The 25492-nt window shown below is 38.2% G+C and overlaps 1 pseudogene; it reads left to right on the top strand.

The window, feature by feature from the left end:
• Positions 1 to 25200, top strand: part of LOC143645713 (CDKN2AIP N-terminal-like protein pseudogene) — a 37851-nt pseudogene extending 12651 nt beyond the window's left edge.
• The last annotated feature ends 292 nt before the right edge of the window (positions 25201 to 25492 follow it).

The raw sequence follows: 25492 nt of genomic DNA, 5'->3' as shown, positions 1-25492 counted from the left end.
TGCCTAGTTTTGGATTCTTTCTTTAAAAAGTGTATCACTCTAAGAATGTATACAGAGGGGGCACTTTTTGTTGAGATTAGCAAAATTACACACAGTTTAGGGAATTTTTTAAATAATGTTTTTCAATAGTTAAACAGTAGAACTAATGTACATGCATGCGTGCATGAGCCATGGGACATAATAATTAGTAAAACTGGCAGAAATCCCAGCCACTGAAAACCTTCCACTCCCCACCCCACCACACCCTAGCCAAGTGACTTTTAGACCTCCATCCCTTGAGCAAGTGCATGGATTGGCCAATTTACATAGAATGAGTCAGATGGGAAATAAAGATTTAGATCCCTGAGAAGGAGCACAAAGCATGTAGAACAGATGCACAAACAGATGGAGGAATAAGGGACAGCCAGCAAACAAGGTATTCAAAAAGCTTTAGGGCTTCTTTGAGTACAGGAAGCAAACTGAGCACAATGGTAGAAGCAATAGAACAGGAGCAAAGACCTGTGTGAATGTACACAAATCATTTTACCTACCCAACCCTCACTTTCACACCTACAAAGCATGGAAAGTGGATCAGATAACTGTAACTCTCCTTTTAGTTCTAAGATGCAAAACTCATACAGAAATTACTTCCTTTTACCTCATTTGCTCTAAAAAATACTATCAACTACATTGGTTAGTAAAGGAGAGTAGTTAAATTTAAGAATAAAAAGCTCATCTAAAATGAATGTTGAAAGTCATGGTGTGGAGTGTTTAGAGCAGCTACTTCTGATTATGTTTAATTACATTATTTTTTAATTAAAATTTTTACTTCAGGGTTCAGTTGAAAAAAATCAGTGACCCAGAGGCAAAATACTAAGAGAAACTAAAAAATATAAACAAATCTGTGTTTGAATCACAAGCTTCTGAGAGGGCATTTTAAAAATCCATTAATTATAAGCTCTTGACCTTCAAAGGTTGTCTATTCTCTATCAATAATAACATTCTCCCAATTATGAGTAAGTCAATAAAGCATCTTGCCATTACCACCTCATTAGCAGAAAGTGGAAATGAAGGCAATGGATAAAAGGCATTGTATAAAAAACAACTTATAATATTTTCTATTTCCCACAATTTCGGTTCAAGATATAGATACAAGGTCCTACAGTAAAGATTAATGTGACATCAATTTAGGTTGAAGAGAATTTTAGAAATCAGATCTATTTGCTTGATTGCAATTTATAATTTAACTAATATCATATAACTCTAGACATTTTCCATCCTAAGTTTACAGAATCTGTTTAAATGCATATTTGAAGAAGGGATGTTTTTTTCCATTTTCATAATAGTTCAAGCAGAATTGTTTTTCCTCTGAAGCAATTTCTTATAAAATGTTCTCAAGAGGTGAGATTTGTAGGAACTGTTGATTTTCATTGGCCATATCCGAGCTGGCCATGCAGAACCTGCACTTTTTAAAGCACACTACAGTAAAAACAATGGTCTTCTCCTTAGCTTTGTAATCGAAATGTGCATATTATTACTTAAATGACTTTGATATAGTACTTTATGTCATTTAAACTATTATCCTTTGGTATGCCACCTTCCCTTAAGCTGGTTGACTGAATCTACTATTTCATTTTTATGGATGTCAGAATATCTTTTAAGGATATTTGTTACCTGGTTCCAACAAATGAAGTGGTGGCAAATCTGTTATGGCCAAGCTATATGCTCTAATAAAATCCATTTTCTGGAAGGACTGAAAGCACACATGATAAGTCATTTCTTCTTTACTGGTATTAGAGCATGAGTAGCATACTCAAGCAAGGCAAAAGAATGTTGTAGGGTGAATTATTTCCTGGAAACTCACATGGCAGTACACCCCCTCAAAAACTCATGCAAAAGTTCTGTAAAGATAAACATGTTTCAGCCAAATAATTTTCTTCTGTTTTCTTTTCAGTGTTTTATTAATTAATAAATTTGCTTTTCATGATCTGACCCTACATGTTAATGTTACTATAGCACTAACTTTAGAGAAACTGCAAGCAACTTACTCCAATTTTCATGTAAATCTATAAAACATTTGATTTTATCACTAAGTCACCAAATCAATGTCTGCTATGTATATTTAGATACCAAGGAAGTTTATGAATAAGGTTTTTGAAAGTGTCCTTTAAATAGGTTTGGGGAAAACCTACTTCCTACCCTTTGCTTGACCTCCCTTTTAACACCAGACTTCCTTCACGGATAAATGCTTTTATAAGCTGTGAATGTTTCTTTTAATTAGCACAAGAAAATCTTCTTTTAAAATACCCTTCTCTGACATTGCTCCCAGAGAAAAGGTGGTATGGTAGATGAAGCACAAAAAGGAAAATTCTTTTGAAAATTCTTCAAACACCTAAATCCTCTTAGAAGTTCCATCTAAAGGTAAAGAAAAAGTAATTAGAGACATAACACATCATATTCTCCAGCCATCCTTCTCATGATTAGTCAAGTCCTTTCTTCTTGGGTTTTGCAGAGAGAAGAACTATATTGTTTAATATAGCAAACACCCTGGTGGAAGCTGACTGAAAGCCATCCACGAATATCAGATTCTTTTTTGGTTGGCATTAATGGTCACCAGCAAGAAGAGATGGGTGAAACTATGGCATTTCCCTCTAGCAATGTCACAATCATAGGACATCTTCCAGCCTTCAACTGAATTCAACCATGCATAGAAAAAAGGCAAAAATGGTTACATGAACAGTCACATACATAGTTATACAGAAAGCTGTTTTGCAAGACGTATCAAGTCTTTGCACTCTGACCTTGGAAGCACTCAGGCTGCATTTTGCTTAATGAGTTGATTCAAGACAGATGGGACAATATACTGGCAGCAGGATTCAGTTAATGGGCCAGTCAGAATCAAAGAGCAAAATCCTCCACAAGCAGCTGCCCGCAGGACTGATGGTAATTCTAAGCCTTATCGAGAAGGGTTATGAGGCGAGCTAGAATTTTATACCCCGTTCACTTGAGTTGTGCCAACACAATATTTCCAACCAGTGCCCATCTTGAACATCAATTATTCTGCTCTGCTTTTTTATTTTATTTTATTTTTTACTTTCTGGGATTGATCAGAAGTAGAGTTAGCTGGCACACTTTTATTAACCACTTTTGGAGAATTAATGGGCTTTATTAGTTTTTCAAAGGCTAACCAACCATACCTGATTAGAGTACTACAAATGTTAATTAACCGATCCCAGAGTTTAGAGTCTGGGTAATGATTAACTTGTGTGTGTGTGTGTGTCCATCCCACTCTGACAAAGTACTTCAAAATAAATCACACTCAATATAACAAGGTCCTTTTCAAAGATTCAGCATAATTCCCTCCCTGAGCACAAGTTATGGGTCTATCAGGCATGGCCCCACATCTAGTCAGGGCTTAAAAAAAAAAAATTTCTAAAGAACTGTCCTCACTCCATTATTGTAAATGGCACAAAGGAGTTATCAATAAGTATCACTTGACTTGAATTGAAATGAATAGACTCAGAAGGAACAGGGTCTTCTCACACTCCTTGAGGCTTCAACTGCAGAGCAGCCATTAACCAACCACGTCAAAGCCTGAGTTATTGGTTCGACAGTCCATTGCCAACAACACCCAATGTGAGGTTCAGACAAGTGTTAAATTACCCCACTGGTGACTTAAGACAGCTCTTATCCAAAGCCTCAGGCTTTCTTTAAATAAGATCACCGAATACTTTATGATCATAAGGCTTTAAATGCCATGTATTTCCTCTGCCTTATTTTTTCTCTGCTCCTTGAAAAATGTTTAAAAAAAACATTTGACAGGGTTCTGTTCATATGGATCAGGAAAAAAAAACGGTGCTTTTCAAAGAGAGAAAAAATGATTCCACATTTGAGAGCTTTTGCTGTAAGAATGTTCATGAATCTGGAACAACCTCTCTCCAAACCTCATTGACTTTTACTGCTGGCAGACGATCGAATGGTGACACGTCTTTAGTGTTTAGCTTGGTGGGACGTTTCTGTGCAGCTCCCAAGCTACGCAGTTGCTGGGAGGTCTGCCAAGCCTGAATGTTCACTGCCAGATCTAATCTATCTCACAACTAGCCTCTTCTTAGCCAGAGCTCTGTTTCTCATACCTGACTCTTGAGAGAGACCAAGGCTAGGGAAGGAAGCATCTTTAGTTACTGAGATACCAAAGTGAAAGAGATTAAATTCACCCTCACACTCTTGGTATTCAACAAAAGTTATTTGATATAAAACTTGATTTTCACATTATATCATATTTAATGTCACTGTCAACATTTGGATTTGAGACAAGGATCACCTAAGAGTCCACCGGTCCTTGGCCACATTGATCTGTGCTGCTACTATCTTAGTCTCCTGGGGCTACTGTAACAAGAATACCACAAACGGAGTGGTTTAAAATACCTGAAATTTATTATCTCACAGTTCTGAAGGCCAGAAGTCCAAATTAAAGTCCTCAGCAGGGTCATGTCTCCTCTCAAGTCTGTAGGGAAGAACCTGTTCTGGGTGTTTTCCTGGCTTCTGGTTGTGTCTTGCCAGCAATCCATGGTGCTCTCTGCCTCAGTCATCATGTGACATTCTCCCCTATATCTGCTTGTCTGCCTGTACCCAATTCTCCCCTTCAAGTGAGGACACCAGTCATATTGGATTAGAGTCCAGTTTGGCCTCATCTTAATGAGTCATGTTTTCAAGAACCCTATTTTTAAATTTAGGGCACATCCACAGAAATGGGGATTAGAACTTGAGCACATCTTATGGAGTGATGCAATTCAACCCTAACACCTAATTTTGCTTGAAGAGCTCAACGTTAAGCTGTAGCTCAGCTCATAGAACTCTCTATACATACACTAATATTAAATATACAAAATTGAAGTAAAATTATTTGTCTCTGCTTCTCTCTCCCACAGCCATGCCAAATCCTTTAAAACCAAATGATTAACCATGATACCCTTGGCACCTAGCCCTGTGCCTGACCTTTGAACATCATGCATCTACCTATTCCTCTCCCTCCTAGACAAACAAGTTTTCAGTCCATCAGATTTTCCCAGTGACTTGTAGGTTCTAAGGAGTTTAATTCCAAGCTATGGATTAATTGGGAGCAGAGAAAGGGAGGCTTCTCTTCACATGGTTTAAATTTCAGAGAGCTGAACAGGATAAAAGGTTCGTGATTTCCAGTATTTTTGTATTAAAATGGCAAGAACAGGCAGGAGAGGTGCCTGACGATTTAGGGCAAGAAGAGGCCAATCAGAAGAGGCCATTCCACCTACTTCAGCACCAGCTATAATGCTTGGTATGGAGATAGCGCTAGGAAACCAAAAGGTATAAATAGCTAATTTCAAAAACAAAAGAGGAGGCTGGAAAAATAACCAGATAGGATTTCCCTGATGTAAATAGAAAGTGGAATTCAATATCAACATGGTTAACACAAAACTATTTCCCTAATTCTGCCATCTAAAAGCTATTCACCAGCCAATAAATCATGCTACTCCATGAAATATGATGTACATAAGGGTGGGTGGAGGCATGGATAGAATAGACAGACAGGAAGGTAGGTAGATATAGATCATCTGCCATAATTTCAAAACACATGAGAGTTGATATCATTTTGTGAACTGGGGAAGAAGAGTTGCTTGAAATGAAGTGGGTAGGGGCAGGTGTGTGGGGGTGGTGTGGGGGTGGTGGGAGGGTGGGTGAGTTGATCAAGAAGTAGTAGGTGTGATCTGGGTATCTTGTTTCATATTTCGGCCTCATATGACTTCCCTTCAGCTTTTCATTGTCAAAGCAATGATAAGGACAAAGGCTTATCCCTTTTCACTTAATCCTTAAATCTAAAGGTCCAAAGGGGGAAAGAAATCATCACATTAAAGATCAGAAAAAGAAGCACATACCCAAGTAAAAGAGATTAATTTTGTTCAAGGACATAGGTTGTTAATTTACTATTTGTGAAATCACTTCACATTCAAGGTATTTATTTGATTGTCTATACGTATATCAATGGCAACAACCTAAGTCAGGAATTAATTTTCCCTCAAGCACTGAAATTTCTCTGGGTGTACAATTGCAAGATAAAATATAAGGCACCCAGTAAAGTTTGAATTTCAGACCCTACAATGTTTTTTTAGTGTAAGTACTAAATAAGTGACCAACTATTTCATGAGGTATACATGCCCAAAAAATTACTTGTTTTTTTAATCTAAAATTCGAGTTTAATTGTGCATCTGTAATTTTATTTGCTAAGCCCAACAATCATCACTGGTTGTCAAGATATATCTAAACATATTAAAAATACCATTTAGCCTGTCATAAAATTATAATCAAATGCTCAAATTCTGACAGATAGCCAGAAGCTAATACACAATTTCCTTTCATTTATTGGTAAAAAGTTAACCATGATCTCTTCTTGTGTTTTAAACTAATAGCAGAAAACACAATTAGGAAAAATAATCAGAATTCTTCTCTTTCTCTAGTAGCTGAATTCCCGGTCATATTATTACCCTTTCCTTTTTTTTTTTGTTTTTAAACTTAAAGAAACTCCTCCCAAAGATATCCTCCACATAAAACTCCTGCCATGGCAGTCAGTATTTTTAACATGTTCAAATTATAGTGAATCAGCACTATACAGGTAAAAAACTGCATCAGGTATTTCCAGAGCCAAGAGTAGGTAAAGATGAGAAAAGCACTCATTTTGGGCACAAAATTTAAGGGAGCGTACCAAAATACTCAGTAATAAGATAACATATTTTATTGCATGATTTTTAAAAATCAAAATTAATTTTTAAAAAATCCATAATGAACAAAATATCAAAAATTTAAGTAAAGACATTTGACCCTGAACTTGAATGCAGCCTCACTTTGCTTCACCAGGACCCCAGTCCAGGTTGTCATTTTTTTTTTTTTTTTTGGCTTGGCAGGCACCGGGAATTGAACCCATGTCTCCAGCAAGGCACGAGGACTCTGCCTGCTGAGCCACCATGGTCCACCCAGTTGTAACATTTTGAGATGCACAATGAATGCATGTGTTCATGTTGAAGCATTTCCTGTCCACTCTGATGACAGGGATATCTCCTCCTAACCTCCTGTGGCACAGATGCTGTGTGTTGTTATCTTTCTGAACTAAACAGGAGATTCCCTGAAGCCAGCCCAGGCTACCACGTACATGATTGGGCCATAAAACACACAGCAGGGCCATATCTAAAGGGACACCATGCATGCAATAGCCAACTGAGAGCAGGACAATTTTCTGACAGATGGAAATAAAGTGTCTTGATGAAGGATGCCTCTTTTAATCTACATAAAAATACTCTATGGAGGAGCAGTGACTCCATGCCAAACATTGCACTTTGAATTGTAATGAATGAAAGGACAAACAATTGTAATGAAAGTCCAACCTCTCTTAGGCAGATGTTGTTCTTCACAATGGAAATATGGGACATTTGCTTGTCTTCATTTTATGTACAGTAAATCTTTTTGAGTGATAAAATGGACCATAAAGGTAAATGTGCAAGTCAAAACCACACAAAGAAATCCAAATAGTCAATGGAAAAAAATTACAATTGTTTTACGACCTTTAAAACAGAGAATGAGATGTGGAAACTCTGTATTTTATTTATTTATTTTTATTTTATTTCTTTATTTTTTGAATTCTGTAAGCCTACAACTTGTCTAATAAAAAATCTAAAAAAACAAAACATTAATATTAAAATTTTTTTAACTCTCCTACTGTTGGTTAACAATTTATATGGAAACAAAACAAGTCAAACTAATATTTGTTCAATACACTTCTATTTGAAATATTAGAAACTTGGAGAATTAAAAAGTTTATTTCTTTATAATAAATTAATCAAGAGCAGTTTGAACAGCCTTCTCCTTCTCCTCCTATAGTTTAGACATGCAGCAAACATCTTTTCTATGACTTTGCAAATTGTTGCACTCCATTCTAAGTCTAAGTCAGCTTTCTACATTTTGTCCTTTCAATGTTGGGAAATATCTTGGAGAGTTCCTTTAATGTGAATTTTTTTGTCAGTGTCAGTTCCTCTGGGACAACTTCACTCTTTTAGTCACAATTACTTTCCTCATTTATGTCAAGAAGTCACCATCACCAAGTTCCTCTGGCTACGTATCTAGTCTCTCAGCAGTGGCAGTGCCAACACTTCCAGTGTCAGCAGTTTCTTCGATAGAGACGGTTGCAGTGCCAACACTTCCAGTGTCAGCAATTTCTTCTATAACTCCATTTTCTTTCCATTCAAACTTCACTCCCAGCACTATCACTTTTTGTTCCTTTGCTGTACTTCCAGCAAAGGACAATTTATTCTTCCTGTCATCCAGTTTTGCAAAATGGCATGTGGGTTTACCACTGGAGACAAAGAGGCTACACAACTACAGGTATTGCTCTTTGTGCCTAACCTGAATAACAGGTGCCATTTGAAAGAAGTGACGTGATTGATCATTGTTCATGATGAGCATCTGTTATTTATGGGGTGATTTGTGAACTGCAGGGACGTTTATATTTCATGTAGTGACACGCAGTTAGTATTTGTGCTGATTTAAAAGGATGTATGTGGGCGGGCCATGGTGGCTCAGCAGGTAAGAATGCTTGCCTGCCAAGCCCGAGGACCTGGGTTCAATTCCCAATGCCTGCCCATGTAAAAAAAAAAAAAAAAGATAAAAGGATGTATGCCCCCTAGAAAAGCCATATCTTAATCAAAATTCCATTTCATAATGGCAGAATAATCCCTATTCAATACTGTATGTTTGAAACTGTAATCAGATCATCTCCTTGGATGATGTGATTTAGTCAAGAGTGGTTGTTAAGTTGGATTAGGTGACAACATGTCTCCACTTATTTGGGTGGGTCTTGACTGGTTTATTGGAGTCCTATAAAAGGGGAAACATTTTGAAGAATGGGAAATTCAGAGAGAGCAGAACAGAATGACATAGCCACAAGAAGCAGAGACTACCAGCCAGCGGCCTTTGGAGATGAAGAAGGAAAATGCCTCCCAGGGAGCGTCATGAAACAGGAAGCCAGGAGAAAAAGCTAGCAGATGACGCCGTGCTCGCCATGTGCCCTTCCAGCTAAGAGAGGAACCCTGACCATGTTCACTGTGTTCCTTTCCAGATAAAGGAGAGACTCTGACCGTGTTCACCATGTGCCTCTCACTAGAGAGAGACCCTGAACTTCATCGGCCTTCTTGAAGCAAACCAAGGTATCTTTCCCTGGATGCCTTTGATGGAACATTTTCTCTGCCTCAGAACTGTGAACTAGCAACTTATTAAATCATCCTTTTTTAAAAGCCATTCCATTTTTGGTATATTGCATTCCGGCAGCTAGCAAACTAGAACAGTATTCCATGGTAACTGAAATCGAAAACTTATATCATGTTATTTAACTGGACCATGATAACTGAAATTCTTGCATATCAGAACTACACAAAGCAAGGGTTGCCTATACTGTAAATTCTTTCTTCATACTTCTAGCTTAAACTAAAATTGGCTATACACAAAACAAATCTACATAACTGAATTTAACAGGTTGTTCTCCTTCCTGCATTAAAGTAAATTTTATGCGAAATGTATATCCTTAGATCCCTTCTTCTTTCAAAATAATATTCTGCCAAACTTGTCCATGATAACACACATATAGAGAAGGATAAAGGAGATTCTTGGGGTCCAGTTCTCTCTTACAGCAGCCCTGCTGAGGCCAACATCATCTCAACCTTTTTATAGCATGCCTTCCCATAGATCAGACATTGGAAAATTACAGACTGCATTTCATGGACTTCCCTGCACCTAGTATTTGGCATGTGAACTAGCATCCACTAAGCAGGTATAGCCACTGAGCCTCGAAAGACATAAGTGACACCATGAACCTCAAGGCTCTTCTGTGGTGGCAGAGGTTTATTTTTGTGATTCAGTCCTTGGTTTCATGGGGCTCAATAAGCAGGCAGCAGCAGCACCAGATTTTCACTGGAGCGGTCCCACTTTGTAGTACAGCATACAAGCTGTGTTGGAAAGGATCTATGGATATACAACCCTGGTTATCTACTGCTCCTGGAAATTACATAAGCAACCTTATCTCCCATAAGTCGCTTCTCTGCTTTAACTAGCTAGAGAGGATACTGCTTGCAACAAACGACCCTGAGAGACACAGGTGTTAGATTTGCAGATTATTTCAAATGACGTTTCATAACCAACTGCCTACTTTCCTGAATATATTTTCTAGGGAGAAAAACAATTTAAGCGAAAGAGAAATTATCTCAGACACCAATAAAAACAGTTCTACCCAAATCCAATGAAGCATCCACACTCCATTTCTAGTTCGTCGACCTTCTTGTATTTAAATCAATGGGCCAGAAAATTTAGATCTCTTTGAACCCAAATGGATTTTGATATTTCCCATGTGATTAAAAATTGTCCTTGTAAGCACCTAGACTTCTAATTCTCTATACCTGCCCATGATAGTTCACATTTAAGACCAGAACTTGTATCTTTTATTAATGCCATACTTAAACAAAGCAAGCAACATGGAATAAAGGATGAATAAGAAAGAGAAAAAAGATCATGTGAACAACATTAAGAAACTGAATGACTACTTTATCCCTTCTAAAGACGTGGGCAACAGTTAGTTCCATAGGAAAAATAAGTAAGTTAAAGAATTTTATAAAATAATGTCATTGGAACATCTATCTCCAGTAAAAGCACAGCTTTACTTTTGTTCTAACAAAAGATAGATAAATGTTGAAGCACCACATTCTTTATTTTTTTCCCCAGGTGCAATGGTTACTGATGTTTATATTTAAAAGGTATTTAAGGGATGTCTAGTGAAGAAATCTAACAGTTGAAAAGTCTGCATTGTTATTCATGTTCTGATTCCAACTAATTCTGTGTGTTTATGTAAATCATGGACCCTTGTTTCTCTCTTTCCCAAATTTATAAAATGAGGACTGTGGTCTAATGGTCTATAAGAGTTCTTCCAGTAATGACTTGGTTTGTTTCTATGTCTGCCAATGTAAAATTAACATATGCCTGCCATGGTTAGGTTCTAGTGTCAACTTGGCCAAGTAATGGTGCCCAGTTGTCTGGTCAGGCAAGAACTGGCCTAGCCATTACTTCAAGGATATTTCATGGTTGCTTGATAAACCAGAAGGCTGGTTTATTAAATTATCAGTCAGTTGATTGCAGCTGTGACTGATTACATCTACAGTGAACTAAGGGTGCATCTCCTGCAAATGAGGTAATCCAGTCAGTTGGATTTGAGCCAATCGGTTGAAAACTTTTAAGAGAGAAGAGAGAATTTTCACTTGTACTTCAGCCAGTGAGACTCTCCTGTGGAGTTCACTGAGACCCTTCATCAGAGTTGCAGCTTCGCAGCCTTTCCTATAGATTTTGGACTCTTGCATTCCCACAGTTGCATGAGACACTTTTATTAATCTATTATTTACAGCTATCACTTGTTGGTTCTGTTTCTCTAGAGTCCTGTCTAACACGGCTTGATACCAGGAATGGAGTCAGAGAAGCAGAATCTTAAAAATGAGTTTTTATGGCACCAGGGGACCAATAATTCCATCCTGACCAAAAGGGGGAAAAGAAGTGTAACTAATAAAGTATCAGTGGCAGTGAGAGCTCAAATAGAATTGAGAGGCTACTCTGGAGGTTGCTCTAATGCAAGCTTCAGTTAGACATTACTATCCATCATGACCTGCCAAACCCCAACCAGGACAATTCCAGTCGATCCTAAAGAACACCTTGGCCAATATATAAGATTCCACAAGGGTTCCATACACCAGAGTAATTTCCCAGAAACATACAACCTCCAGATGGATCCCTGGTCCAGATAAATCCTGAAACTTAGCCCAGCCTCTCCAGAACATCAGCTAGTTCCATCTCTGTACCCCACATTAGTGACAGAATATGAAAAAGTTAGAATATCCATAGCTCAAACACCCTTAAAGAGAGGATGGAAAGATCAAGGTGGTGGTGGAGTTATACAGTGAAGATAGGATTTAACAAATGAATATGAATGCTGAATCATTAAATGGATATCTCTTTTAGTCTCCAGTATTTTAGAGTAGCTAGAAGTAAAAACCTAAAATTGTGAAATTTTAACCCATGTTAAACTCTGAAATATGTTCTACAACTAATTGTGGTGCCGTGCTGTGAAATTTATTGATTTTTTGTATATACGTTATTTTTTGGGAAAAAAAGTCAATTGTGATGATAAAAAAAATTTTAAGTCCTCTAGCCTCCTATATTCTGAAAGAACCAACTGAAAAAATCTGAGAGGATCATATGGTAGCCCATGACAATCTCTTGGATCTGTCCTGCAACTACTTGTTGAAGAGTGCTTTGAAAACTATTGCTTTTTTATATCTTTGCTTTGTATATATGTTCTACCACACAATAAAAAAGTTAAAAAGAAAATGGGTTTTTACAATTGGTTTTCTACTCTGATTCGACTCAAAGGCAATAATGACTCTCCAATAATCAAAATGACACTGACAGTCCATGGCATGGATTTGCAATAGAGATATGCAAAATATTACCATCTGATTCTGCTAATTGTATACTTATACATGGCAAGGCTCTAGGTGAGAGTGCTTTTAACACCTTAACAGAGTTTTGTGGAGTTAAGAAGTATAATGATGTTGGCTGATTGTTGTTAGATATGCTGGATACATTCATGAGGGAAAGAGATGAGTTGAAATCTTCAAATTTGCAACTTAAGTGATGTATGAAAGATGTAAAAGGCACAAATACATTGCATGATAAAGTGGCCTAAATGACCATGGTCCCCACTCCTGCCACATTACTTTCTCTTTCCCAAACCAGAGCTATGATCTCTTGGGGAATTTCTTACAGTCACTTGACTGAGGAAGAGAAAACTTGGACGTGCTTTACAGTTGGTTCTGCACAATATGCATATACCATCAGAAAGTGCAAAACTACAGCACTATACCCCTTTTATGAGGTATCCTTGAAGGACAGCAGTAACCCTCCCAGTGAGTGGATCTTTGAGCAGTGCACCTGGTTATTCATTTCGCTTGGAAGGTGAACTGCCCAGAGGTGTATTTGTGTCCTGATTCATGGGCTGCTGTTAATGATTTGGTTGGATGGTCAGGGGCTTGGAAGGAGCATAATTGGAAAATTGGTGACAAAGAGGTTTGAAGAAGTGGTATGTGAATAGACCTTTCTGAGTCGGCAAAAACCGTGGAGATATTTGTGTACTCTGTGAATACTCACCAGCGGGTGACTTCAGCAGAGAAAGGTTTTGATAATCAAGTCGATAAGATACCCCATTCTGTGTACAAGTCATCCTCTTTCCCTAGCCACTCCTACCGTTGTCTAATGGGATCATGAACAAAGTTGTCATGATGGTAGGGATGGAGGTTATGCACAGGCTCAGCAACACAGACTTCCACTCCCTAACGCTGAGCCATTCTGACCCAATTGCTGAGTGCCCAATCTGCCAGCAACAGAAACCCACACTCAGTCGCCAGTATGGCACCATTCCCCAGTGTGAAGAGCCTGCTACCTGGTGGCAGGTTGATCACTTGGACCACTTCCTTCATGAAAGGGGCAGCAATTGTTCCAACTGGAATAGACACATAATCCAGGTATGGGTTTGTCTTCCCTGTGTACAGTTCCTCTGCCAAAACCACCATCCATGGACTAACAGAATGCCTTACCCACCATCATGGTATTCCACGCAGCATTGCTTCTGTTCAAGGAACCCACTTCACAGCAAATGAAGTATGGAAATAGGCACATGCTCATGGAATTCTCTGGTCTTACCATGTTCACCATCATCCAGAGGCAGCTAGTTTGATAGAATAGTGGAATGGCCTTTTGAAGACCCAATTACAGCACCAACTAGGTGACAATACCTTACAGGGCTCAGACAATGTTCTCTTGGAGGCTGTGTATGCTCTGAAGCAGTATCCACTCTGTGGTGCTGTTTCTCCCATGGCCAGGTGAGACAGTTAGGTTCTGGTGTCAGATCGGGGAGGCGATGGTGTCCAGTTGTCTGGTCAAGCAAGCACTAGCCTAACCATTGCTGCAAAGATATTTCATGGCAGCTTGATAAATCAGATAGCTGGTGTATTAAATCATCAGTCAGTTGATTGCAGCTATGGCTGATTACATCTACAATCAGCAAAGGGTGTGTGTCCTGCAAATAAAATAATCCAATCAGCTGTGTTTGAGCCAATCTGTTGGAGACCTTAAGGGAGAAGAGAGAATTTTCACTTTTTTCTTCACCCAGCAAGTCTCTCCTGTGGAGTTCATTCAGACTTTTCATTTTAGTTGCCAGCTTCACAGCCTGCCCTATGAATTTTGGACTCTTGCATTCCCATGACTGTATGAGACACTTTTTAAAATCTCCTATTTATAGATATCTCCTCTTGGTTCAATTTCTCTAGAGAATGCTGACTAATACAATGCTGGAACCATAAAATGCTATCAGTACTAAGAATTCCATGAGATAAAATGTCTAACATAAGAAAAGAAGCATTCAATTCTCTCCAGGATTCCTAACTAATAACTATTTTCTCATTCTGAGTTATAACATTATTTGTGTCATAATAATCAAGGGATTGTTTTCAGCTAAATCGAAGATTTTTCACTAATTTTTGCTGAATGATTACTATGTACCAAACACTGCCCACACTTTCTATGTGTCATCTCATCTGTCACAACAATTCTATCAGTAATGTCTTTTTGTTGCACAATGACAACCTTTAAATTCCCCTAAGTAACATATAATCAAGCCCCACCTTGGACACTATCCAGTTCTTCATCCTGCTGTCTGGAACACAATGTCCCCACCTTGGACCATGAGTTTCTAATCACCCATGGCCAAGCAACAGATAAAAGTTGTTTGGCACCCTCACACCAGGGAGCACTAATACTCCCAGTGCTGGATCTCTTGCCTGGACTTTCGATGATAAACCAGTAAGTTCTATGCTGTTTAAGCCACTGTAATTAGAGATTTTCCCATAACATGCAGTCGAATTTAATTTTAACCACATGCATAAATATATGCATAATATGCTTTTACTAAGTAAGTAGTGTCATACTATATTGTTCTATGGAATAATCGCATATCCTTACAACCTTTCCATGAAAGGAAATATAGTTACTTCATTCTTTTTAATGGCTGCATCTGTTCAATTAAAACACAACTTATGTATGTCTGCACCACATTTCATTTAACCACCCCCAATTGATGAAGATTGTTTCCAGGCTTCAGTTTTTATAATCAAAAGCCCAGCAAGAACATTGACTATGTTTCTTTTTATGCACATGGAAGTATTTCACTAGGATTAATTCCATAGCAGAGTTGCTGAGTTCAAAGGCTTCCACATTTTCATTGCTCATAGAAACTCCACATTGTCTTTCTAAATGTCTTCCCAGTTTATCCTCCAGCCAGTAGTACAGCAGTTGTGAGAAGTGATATGTATCTGTCAAGTATATCTTTTTTTAATATCCTCCCTAAAATTTAACTTTTCCAAATTAAATATCCTCTGTATGTTTCTTTTATTTCATTTTATAGATTTCAGACCTTTGTCATAGTAGCACACTCCAGTTCATGAATATCCTTTCAAAATGGGCCAAACAAAAATTTCTATAATACCATGAATCAGGAGTCGGCGAACTTCTTCTGTAAAGGTTCAGTTAATAAATATTTTAGGATTTGTGAGTGAGATGGTCTCTGTCGCAACTACTCAACTCTGCTGTTACAGCACAAAAAATATTTGTCAAACAAATGACTGTGTCTATGTTCCAAAAAAACTTTATTTACAAAAACAAGCTGGATTCAACCCATGGACTATAGTTCACTATCAATTATGGTTTGCTATAACTGACATTGATACAAAAATTACAGCTGAGGATTAGTGATGGGTTAGGTGGATATAGAAAGAAATTAATTCCCCTTAAAGCCAAATACAGGGATTACACATTAAATGTCTATTGAATTAATGAAAATTTGAAAAATGGTATAAGATCTGTGAATAATTACACACTTAAGGAAAAGGATAGTATCTCTGAAAAAAATTACTGCTGGCAATGCCAAGTAAGAAAATCTCTTATCCGTGTTTTCACTAAGATGTGCTATATAAAACAGGCATGGAGAGTCATAGAAGAAAGTATGCTAAGATAAACACAAAGACGAAATACTAACTAGCTGAAGAAATTCAAATTGTAATAACAAAACTAGACGTCTACTTTGAATGCAATGAGGTACAAATTTGAGATGAAAACCATCACAGAATTTTGCATTTTCTGATTAAATGAGATTGATTATTTATTCTAGGTGAGCATTTCTTTATAATTTGGCAAAGATATTCATTCAAACAAGTTTGAGTGCCTATCATATGCCAGGCACTGAGTAAGGAAGTCTCCATCATTGCCTCAGTGAATCACAACAACCATATGGACTCAATAGGGTGTCTATACCTATTTTATAGACGGTGAAAGGAAAACTGAAGCAGTTAGGTAACTTCCCCAATGTCAAAAAGCTGATGTATTAGCTAGGGTAATGTTCATTGCTCAAAAAGTGGACCCAAATGGTTTTGGTATATTTTAACTACTATTTTATAATTTCCCATGATTCTGTGATGAGTTCTTCAGCTCTCTGTGACCATGGATGGGTCTGCAGTTATCTGGGGGCTTGATTGGGCCAACTCCCAAATATGTAAAAAATTAACGCTGGCTCAGAGCCCAGCTGGAGCTGTCAATGCCAGAGTCTCTGTCTTCTCCATGTGGTCTCTCCATGAGGTGCAGACTTCTTTGGTAGCACCTGTGTTTCAAGAAGCAGAAAGTATGCAGTGCCAGATCTGTCATGTTCTGAGCTAGAATTATCTTTTCTGCTGCAATCCATAATTCAATGTCTATCAAGGCCAGAGGAAATTCAAAAGGAGGGCAAATAAGCTCCACCTCTTCCTGTGAGAAGCCACATGAGTATACCAGGAGGGGAGAAGTAATTTGTGGCTATTCTAGTTTGCAAGCTGCTGAAATGTGATATACCAGAAACAAAACGGCTTTTTAAAAAGGGGGATTTATTAAGTTGCTAGTTTACATTCTAAGGCCATAAAATTGTGCAAATTAAAGCAAGGCTACAGAAATGTCCAATCCAAGGCATCCAGGGAAAGATACCTTGGTTCAAGAAGGCCGATGACATTCAGGGTTTCTCAACTGGAAAGGCACATGGCGAACATGGCAACATCTGCTAGCTTTTTCTCCAGGCTTCTTGTTTCATGAAGCTCCCCTGGGGACATGTTTTTTCTTCATCTTCAAAGGTCTCAGGCTGCATGGGCTCCCACGGCTCTTGTGGCTCTCTCACCCTCCAAAATATTTCTTCTTTTAAAGGGTTCCAGTAAACTAATCAATACCCACCTGGAATAGGTGGAGTTACATACCCCTCTAATCAAAGATTAATACCCACAATTGGGTGTACCACATCTCCATGGAGATAATCTTATCAGGTTTCCAACCTACAGTACTGAATAGGGATTAAAAGAAAGGCTGCCTAGGGGTATACGGGTAGTTCAGTGGATAGAATGCCCGCCTTCCATGCAGAGACCTGGGTTCAATTTTCAAACCATACACCCCCCCCCTCCAAAAAAAAGAAAAGCCTGCCTCCACAAAATGGATCAGGATTAAAACACAGCTTTTCTAGGGCACATAATACTTTCAAACTGGCACAGTGGCCATCTTGGAGGAAGCCACTTCATAAGAGCTCATAATAGCATGTGAGTAAGAGGTATACATAATACAAATTATTTCTCACTCTTATGACAGTCCACTGTGAAGAATCCCTAGTCATCCAGCAGTAGTCTTCCATAAGGTGATTCAAAGACCAAGGCCCTTTGATTATGATACAAGCCCATAATCATTTTCACTCAGTCAGGGCAGAGATTGGAAGCATATGCGCAGGGCAAGGAAATGTAGTTCTTGACTCTGCAGACATTCCATCCATCTCCAACTCCTACCACCCTCCCTTCCAAAAAAAACAACATGAAAGAAAGTGAACATATATTTCGGAATCTAATCATCTATGCCAAGGCTAATAATAGGCAAAGTCAGGCCTGGAACCTATAACTATATGATTCACACAGAAGGGAAAAAAAACGTAAGTTTTTATGACTATGTTAACTTTTTATATCCACACATCACAAATATTTTATCTATTATGCCTAGAGGAAAGAGGAGTGCCAACAATGAAGGACTTTATGGGAAGAGGACAAGGAGACCAAGTAAAGAATATGGTATAAAACCTACTATAATTAAGAAATATCTTAGATACTGTGGGAGAAGAGTTTATGATAGAAGTTTATCAGGAGTAGCTAAAGAAGAGGGTAGATAATAAAAAGGAAGCAAATGATAATAGACTTTATAGGCAATGGTTTAAAACCCTTAAACCATTAAAAATTCTAATCAAGGAATGGCATGAGAAACTAGAAATATCACCCTGTCCTTATTACCCAGCTTAAAGATTGAACAATGGATCCTCAAATGCTTTTTTTTAAATTACTAATTGTGTATTGAAAGCAGTAAGAAATTGCACAACATCAAATAAACCAGTTCCGAGGTTGTTGACACCACGACAAAGTTTAACAGCTCCAGCTCCTTCAGTGTTTATCAAAATATGAAAGAAAAAAAGGATAGAGGTCATTTTTATTCAATGGCAAATCTGACTCTGAGAAGAGGAGGGAGTGAAAGCTACTACCCACAGATGCAGACGGGGGTGCTCCAAGATGGGCTGTGTGTTCAAGAATGGAATGACTCTCCAAACTTGCATGCAGATCTGGTGGTGAGACCCTAGGCTCCCAAGAGATCTGCTCTGAGTAAAGGCTGGGGAGAACAGAGGCTCTCTTCTCTGGCAAGTGGTTTCAAACAAAAGCACCACACACCTGACCAAAATAAAAGGCAGATGGCTCACTGCTTTCTTCTAAACTGAGAGCCAGAGGCTGCTGACATGCCCGTGGCCAGCTCACAGTCCCTCCTGTGGGGCCTTGAGTGGCCCTGACACCAGCGACCTGGGCACAGTGGGGAAGTCTGGGGCCTGAAGCCTGATGGCAGGGCCACTGTTCTCAAAGCTTGTTTCCTAGGTAACCATGCGAGCACAACTACAAGCACAAACTCTGAAAAACAGAGTTTCTATGCTTCCAAATATGAAGCGTAATTACAGGGAACACTATTGTGACCATGCAAAATTTGATCATGAGTTTGATTTTTGTCACCTTCTCTCTCGTTCCCAAGAGGATACTCAGATGTTCAGATGGACCAGTATTCAGGTTGCTATTGCAAAACTTACCCTAGGCATACCTCTCCTGTCTGTGAGTTCAAGTGTTCTCCTTAACTTTTATTTTTAGCTATTTAAAAAATGCACTGTTTGGCAGTTAAAAACCAACCACCAAAATGGATCTCAACACAGACCTAAAGCCGAAAGGAGGCGCCCCGGCTCTTCTAACACAGTAACCACTGGAAGTCCTGGAAGCCCTGATGCCAGTGCACCTGAAATCCCTTCTCAGTGCTAAACAGTAAGTTGATTTTCCTTTTTCTGCAATTAAAAAATAAGCTGAGTAATATTGCTCACATATGTTTTGAATTATCTTATCATGACAAAGATATTTTATCTGGATGAGATGAGATTTTCACACATACAAAAAAAAAAGATTTAAATTATCACCATTATTGGCATTCCCAATATCCTGGCTTATCCTGGCTCTCATAACCTTTCTGTACCATTTTTTTCCAGTATAGAGATCATTCTTCTTAGTAGAAAAGGCCAAAGTGATTACAATTTTAAAGGTTTGTTTTCTTTCTATCATGTATTAACATTTACAACCTACTACTCAAAAGACTACTTTTTCTTTTTATTTCAAACATAGTTTTAAATACTTTTTTCAAATATCCATAGCATATTTTAGCAGTATTCCAAGAGGACCAAGTAAGATATCACAAAGCACTTGACATGGGTTTTGAAGATCATGTTAATAGATTGATTATAATGAGGTCGGGCAATCATAAAATTCTATATGATTTCCTTGGGAAAATTTGGAAAATAGACTTGCACACGGATAGGCTTCACTGGGACTTACTAAAAAAAATGATGCAAAGATATTTTGAGGACATATCTTCGAGTTCCTGGAATAACAGACTAAGAAGTTTGACTTTCATTTAGTAAAAAGTGAAGTAGCATTGGATGATTTGTTGAAATTCATCATATCCAAACTGTATTTATAAAGGAGAGCTGTAGTATGGTTTAGAAGAATAAGAGAACTAAAGCTAAGCTATCTAGATCACCTAAAAGTTTTGGTACAGTCACTAAGCTTACAGGGAGACACACCACAAGCAGTGGCAGGGGAGGTGAACTGGAATTGAACACAACAAGAAAAGTTGGGAAGGAGGTATTTAAAAAGACACTGAAATTTAAGTCAATGTTGAGGCGTCCAGTCAATGAAACCCAAATAACAGTGTCTTAGTTTGTCAAGGCTGCTGTAACAAAATACCACAGCCTGGTTGGCTTAAACAGCAGGAACTTACTATTTCTGCTGTTTCAAAGGCTAGAAGTCCAAAATCAGGGTGTTGGCAGAGTCAGGCTTTCTCTGGTCATGGCTGCTGGTAATCCATAATTCATTCTCTACCTCCGTCACATGGCTCCCTATCTCTTTCTGCCTGTTTCTTATCACAGAACCCAAATTTCTTCTGCTAATAGGAAATCCATTCATACTGCAGTAAGGCCCTTCCTGATTCCATTTGGCCTCACTTTATCTAATAACATCTTCAAAGATCCTACTTACAAATATGTTCACATTCACAGGACCAGTGGTTAGAACTTGAACATGACTTTGTGGGGACCAAGAGTCAATCCACGATAGACGGTGATACCTTGAGTTTAGGAAGTTTAGGAAGCAAATTTATGTTCAGTTTTAAATAATTTGTATTACATGATTGACTGAACATCAATATGGATAAGCAAAGAAAGGACTGGAAATGTATGTCTGGTGTTCAGGAAAGAGCTCATAGTTACCTTAGTTTGAGGATAAGAATAACGGTTCCCAGTTTCCTAGCTTCTGGTCCTGGAAACCATTTTTTGATGCTGTCTTCTGATCACTTTTCAGAAAAGTTTCCCACATATATGTGGTTTGTTTTCTTGAGCTTTAAAACTGCAGCCAGGGTGTCTGAGTGCTGTGTGTGTGAGTGTGTGTATGTGAGTGTGTGTGCTTCTTTTTTCTTGACTGAGGAAAGAAAGTAAAATAATCAGAAATGAAATTTATAAAATTTTTGACTCAATCTTTGCCAAGTTACTACTTTAATACCCCCAGAACTCTCAGCAGAATAACAACTGAATTGTACAAAACAAGAGTAAAGCTATTTTCCTCCACAGTAAAAATTACCATCTAACACAAATTATTTTCTTTGTGCTGTCACTTGACCTTTCCTTGCACTCTGATGAGTTGCTATACAACAGAAAAAGCATGCAGTGATTATATCTATATAAAATTAACTTTTATATCCCTCAAATCACAAATTTCTACAGCTCAAAGCACCGACAACTAGATAAAAAATAAAATTTGGGTGTGATCATAAAACTAAACTCTTTGAAGTGCCTATGAAATTCAAAGTTAATAAAAGTCATAAGAAATAATCCACTGCATATGCAAATCTATTGATTTACATTTTAAAGAAATCGGATCATTACTTAGGAAAGGTATACTTTCAAGAGCATCTGTAAAGAAATTCACTTCAGAATACAGGTCTGGAGTTTTAAAATGTACCTTCTCAGAAATTATTCAGAGACTTAGAATATGTAGAAATACTTCATTCTTCCTATCCTACCCTCTTATCTCCCTGTTTTATCCTAATTTACAGCATTTGCCAAACCCAGATAGGATGAATGTAATGTAAACAGGCAGTTATAAGTGGATTTTGTTGTAAAAATAGAAACTAAAGGCTTGGAGCTGTGGCTGAGCCTTGTTTCCTTGGCAGTGATGTAGATGTTTAAACAGGACAAACTTTCACTGGAAGGTATGGCTATAAATAAAAATGCTCCTAAAAGATAAAGTAACAAAATGGTCTCTCCTCCTATGTGAGCCTGCAGTTTGGGTTTGGTCCTTACTTTATCTCTGAAAATCAGGTTTAAGTTGGTTTCCCTAATCTTTTGATGAGTATATTCAAATTACTAGTGATAGCCTGGAGGATAACCCCTCCCTGTTAATATGAGCTGAGCCATTTTTCAAATCAGAGGAACTTCAAGGGAGTTCAGCCAGTTGGTGCAAAGGATTATAATGGGCCCAGAGTCCATTCCTGCACCTCCCAACTCACACCAAACAAAACTGCTGCCCTCTTCTGCTTTCTAGTACAGTCCTAGATTCCCCATTGCAATAGTTATTTAAACCTAATTTTACTAGGGTAAAAACTGTTCCAGAAAACTCATCAGTCAAGCAATTTTTAGGGGAATCCCTAGTTGAAAAAAGTTATAGTTGGTAAAATATGACTAGACTACTTTTAGAAGAGGAGAAAGACTATCCTCCTTAACTGGAAATGTCCCTGTTCCACATATTTTAAGAACTAGAAAGCTAAAAAGTGCTGAGTGTTGACAGAGAATGGAGAAGTGGTATCAGAGGTCAATGGCAGATTAAGGCAACAGCCAGAAGATGAGAAAAAGAATTCACATTATCTAGATAAATATCATGCCTAGCGTGGATGAGGAAGTTGATTGGGAAATAGAGACAGTGTTTCTGCTTAACAGAGGGCTCTATAAGTGATCTGAAACAAACCTCCTTTTACTCCAGCAGCCTTTCCAACCTGGTAGAATATTTGCTCCTTTTTGTGAGCATTAAAATTTCATATCCTTATTTAATTTCACAGCATATGGAATTATGGGCATTTCTTCTTTGCTCAATTATAAAATAATATATTAGATGAAACATTTTCAAACTATACCCACTACAGTCAGATACTGTGCTTTGCCCTTTACCAAAGGTCCTCCAAAATCCAATCATCAGTGCTATGTCATTCTAGGTAATTTTAGCTGTTACCATTTCATGGCTACAGGAATTAGGAATTGAATGGAAGTTGTCTACTGCTAATGCTGATTTGGGATTTAGTCTCATAGAAACTGGTTTTATGTCCGTGCTGTTGCCAGAGTTCCCATTCCGCCCCCCACCCAAAAAACAATGTCTGCTGGCACCACATTTTGGCATTATTCCTCCTGTCAACTCAAGGATAGATTCCAAACTTGATACAATATATATAACCCTTCCCAGTTAGCCCCAATTTGCAATTTTCAAGTCCATTTCTATCATCCACTTCTTTATCATAAACCTGAGCTACAACTAAAATGACTCTCCTACTTTTCACATATGACTACAGCTGTACAGTGTATTATCTCTGCCAGGATTAAAATAATCTCCTTTAGTCTATGTGGAAAAATTCATGCTTCTTCTTCACAACCCTGCTCAAAATTCACATCCTTGGTTGGGACATTCATAATACCTCTAAGCAAAATAGCTACCCGGCCTCTGTCCTCGTAATAACCTCCTGTACCATGTAAGAAGCTGTTTTAATTTAACCCCTTACATGTCTATGTTTCCCATTCAGTAGAGAATTCCTTGAAGGCAGGGAGTGTCTTACTCAATTTTGTTTTCCCATATAAGAGCTCAATATGCTTGTAGAATTATAAAAGGTCAATGAATGAATACATGAGAGCCATAAAGAAAAGGATGTGTGTTTAACTTGTTTTTTTAACCAACTTGCATATATGTGCCCTCTAGTCTTCTGTTTTCTCATTTTTCTCCCATGCGTAATAAATATTTCTCACGTATGCTTATCCTGTGGCTTAACCGTCAAACTCTTTCCATTCTTCAAGTGTCTGAGGAAGTCTGTGGCTGTGTGAACTTGTGCGCCAGCATATCCATCCATCTGAGGACTTCACCCATTATGAGAACACTGCCCCCTTGTTAAAATCCAAATATTTTCTAATTGAGAGGAGAAGCTATTAAAGCATCCTGAAGATGTACTAGAAGTATAGCAAAATCTGTTTGGATCTAAAATGAAAAACAACTCTATGTTCACAAATTGTAAGGAGAACTTATTTTTTTGTTGTGGTTGTTACTAATTTCCTTGACACATAAACAGTACTTATTCTGTATCAGGAATTATTCTAAGCACTTTAAAGATATTGACTAGTGTAATCATGAGAACCATCTTAAGGTAGATACTGTTATCAATTCCTTCTTTATAGTCACACGGTTGGCAAGTAAGGAGAACTGGAACCCTCTCAGGTGGTTTCAAAACCCATGCCTTGGTTGCCAGTCTATGCTGACATAATGTTTATATAGTCTACTATACCAATTAAAGGAAACAGAAATTCAGAGAGCAACTTACCAAAGGTATACAATACTGTCACAGCTGATTTGTTACTGATTTGAGACTAGTATCCAGATGTCCTAACATTCAGAGCTAAGCACCATCCCACTTATCATATGTAAGGAAGGCACTGTGCTTGACATTGAAAGGCATAGCACGATGAGAATGACACAAGCCCTTCGCTCTGCATAAATTGCCATTAATTCAAAGGCCAAAGAAAGGGTATCAAATGTTTGATCAAAAAATTATTCGAGTTTAAAGGTGAACAATTATATCTTACAAGACTTTGTATTTTTAAATATTTTAAAAATATTTTTATTTAAGGAAGCAAACAATATACTTTGAGTCTCCAAAAATGGATATCTTAGTTAGCTTAACCATAGGCATATTTAAATAAAGTATCCAAATAATCATTATAAAACCTGGTCTGCACAGTAAGTTTCATAAACCAATTTAAAATTAAGACAGCAACAGTCGCCACGGTTGGTGGCGAGGCGGCCGCTGCAGTGGCGGAGCTGGTTTTGGGGGGGTGCCACAGGCAACTGACTTTGCCAGACAGCTCTGTTCCTACTCCGAGAGCGAGAAGCAATGGAAGGTCCAGAAGGAGCACATACTGCGCCACCTGTCCAACTACCGCGACCCGCCCGGTGGCGGCGAGCGGGTGGACCGCTCTGCCTCTCCCTGGTCTGGGCCAACCACCTTTCCCTGGGCTGCAGTTACAACAGGGATCTTATAGACAAAGTGATGGAATTGGCTGATGGAAATGAAGTCGAAGACCTGCCACTGTTTACTACCAAAAGTGAATTAATGAAAAAGCATCAAAGCTGAAGCAGAAAATTTGTCACATTTCATCAACAGCTACAGGCTTAGAAAGGAGACAGTGATGAATGTGACACTGACCAGGGTCTCTCTCAAGACTCCTGGTAGTACCCACCAGAGGAAAAGAGGCAGCTGGAATGAAATGGAATCTGTCTAGATTGACTTTTTAAAAGTTCGCATTCTCCTAGTAGCTACCACTGTAAAAGGTTGCAGGGACCTTCATGTGTTTGTAAATCAAGTACTTTAAGATGAGTCTTTCAAGATTGTAAAAGTCCTGTTCTTCATTTTCAGTTTTTAAATG

Source organism: Tamandua tetradactyla, chromosome 9 (assembly GCF_023851605.1).
Source record: "Tamandua tetradactyla isolate mTamTet1 chromosome 9, mTamTet1.pri, whole genome shotgun sequence".
NCBI classification, from domain to species: Eukaryota; Metazoa; Chordata; class Mammalia; order Pilosa; family Myrmecophagidae; genus Tamandua; species Tamandua tetradactyla.
This window is presented reverse-complemented; position numbering and strand designations above follow the sequence as displayed.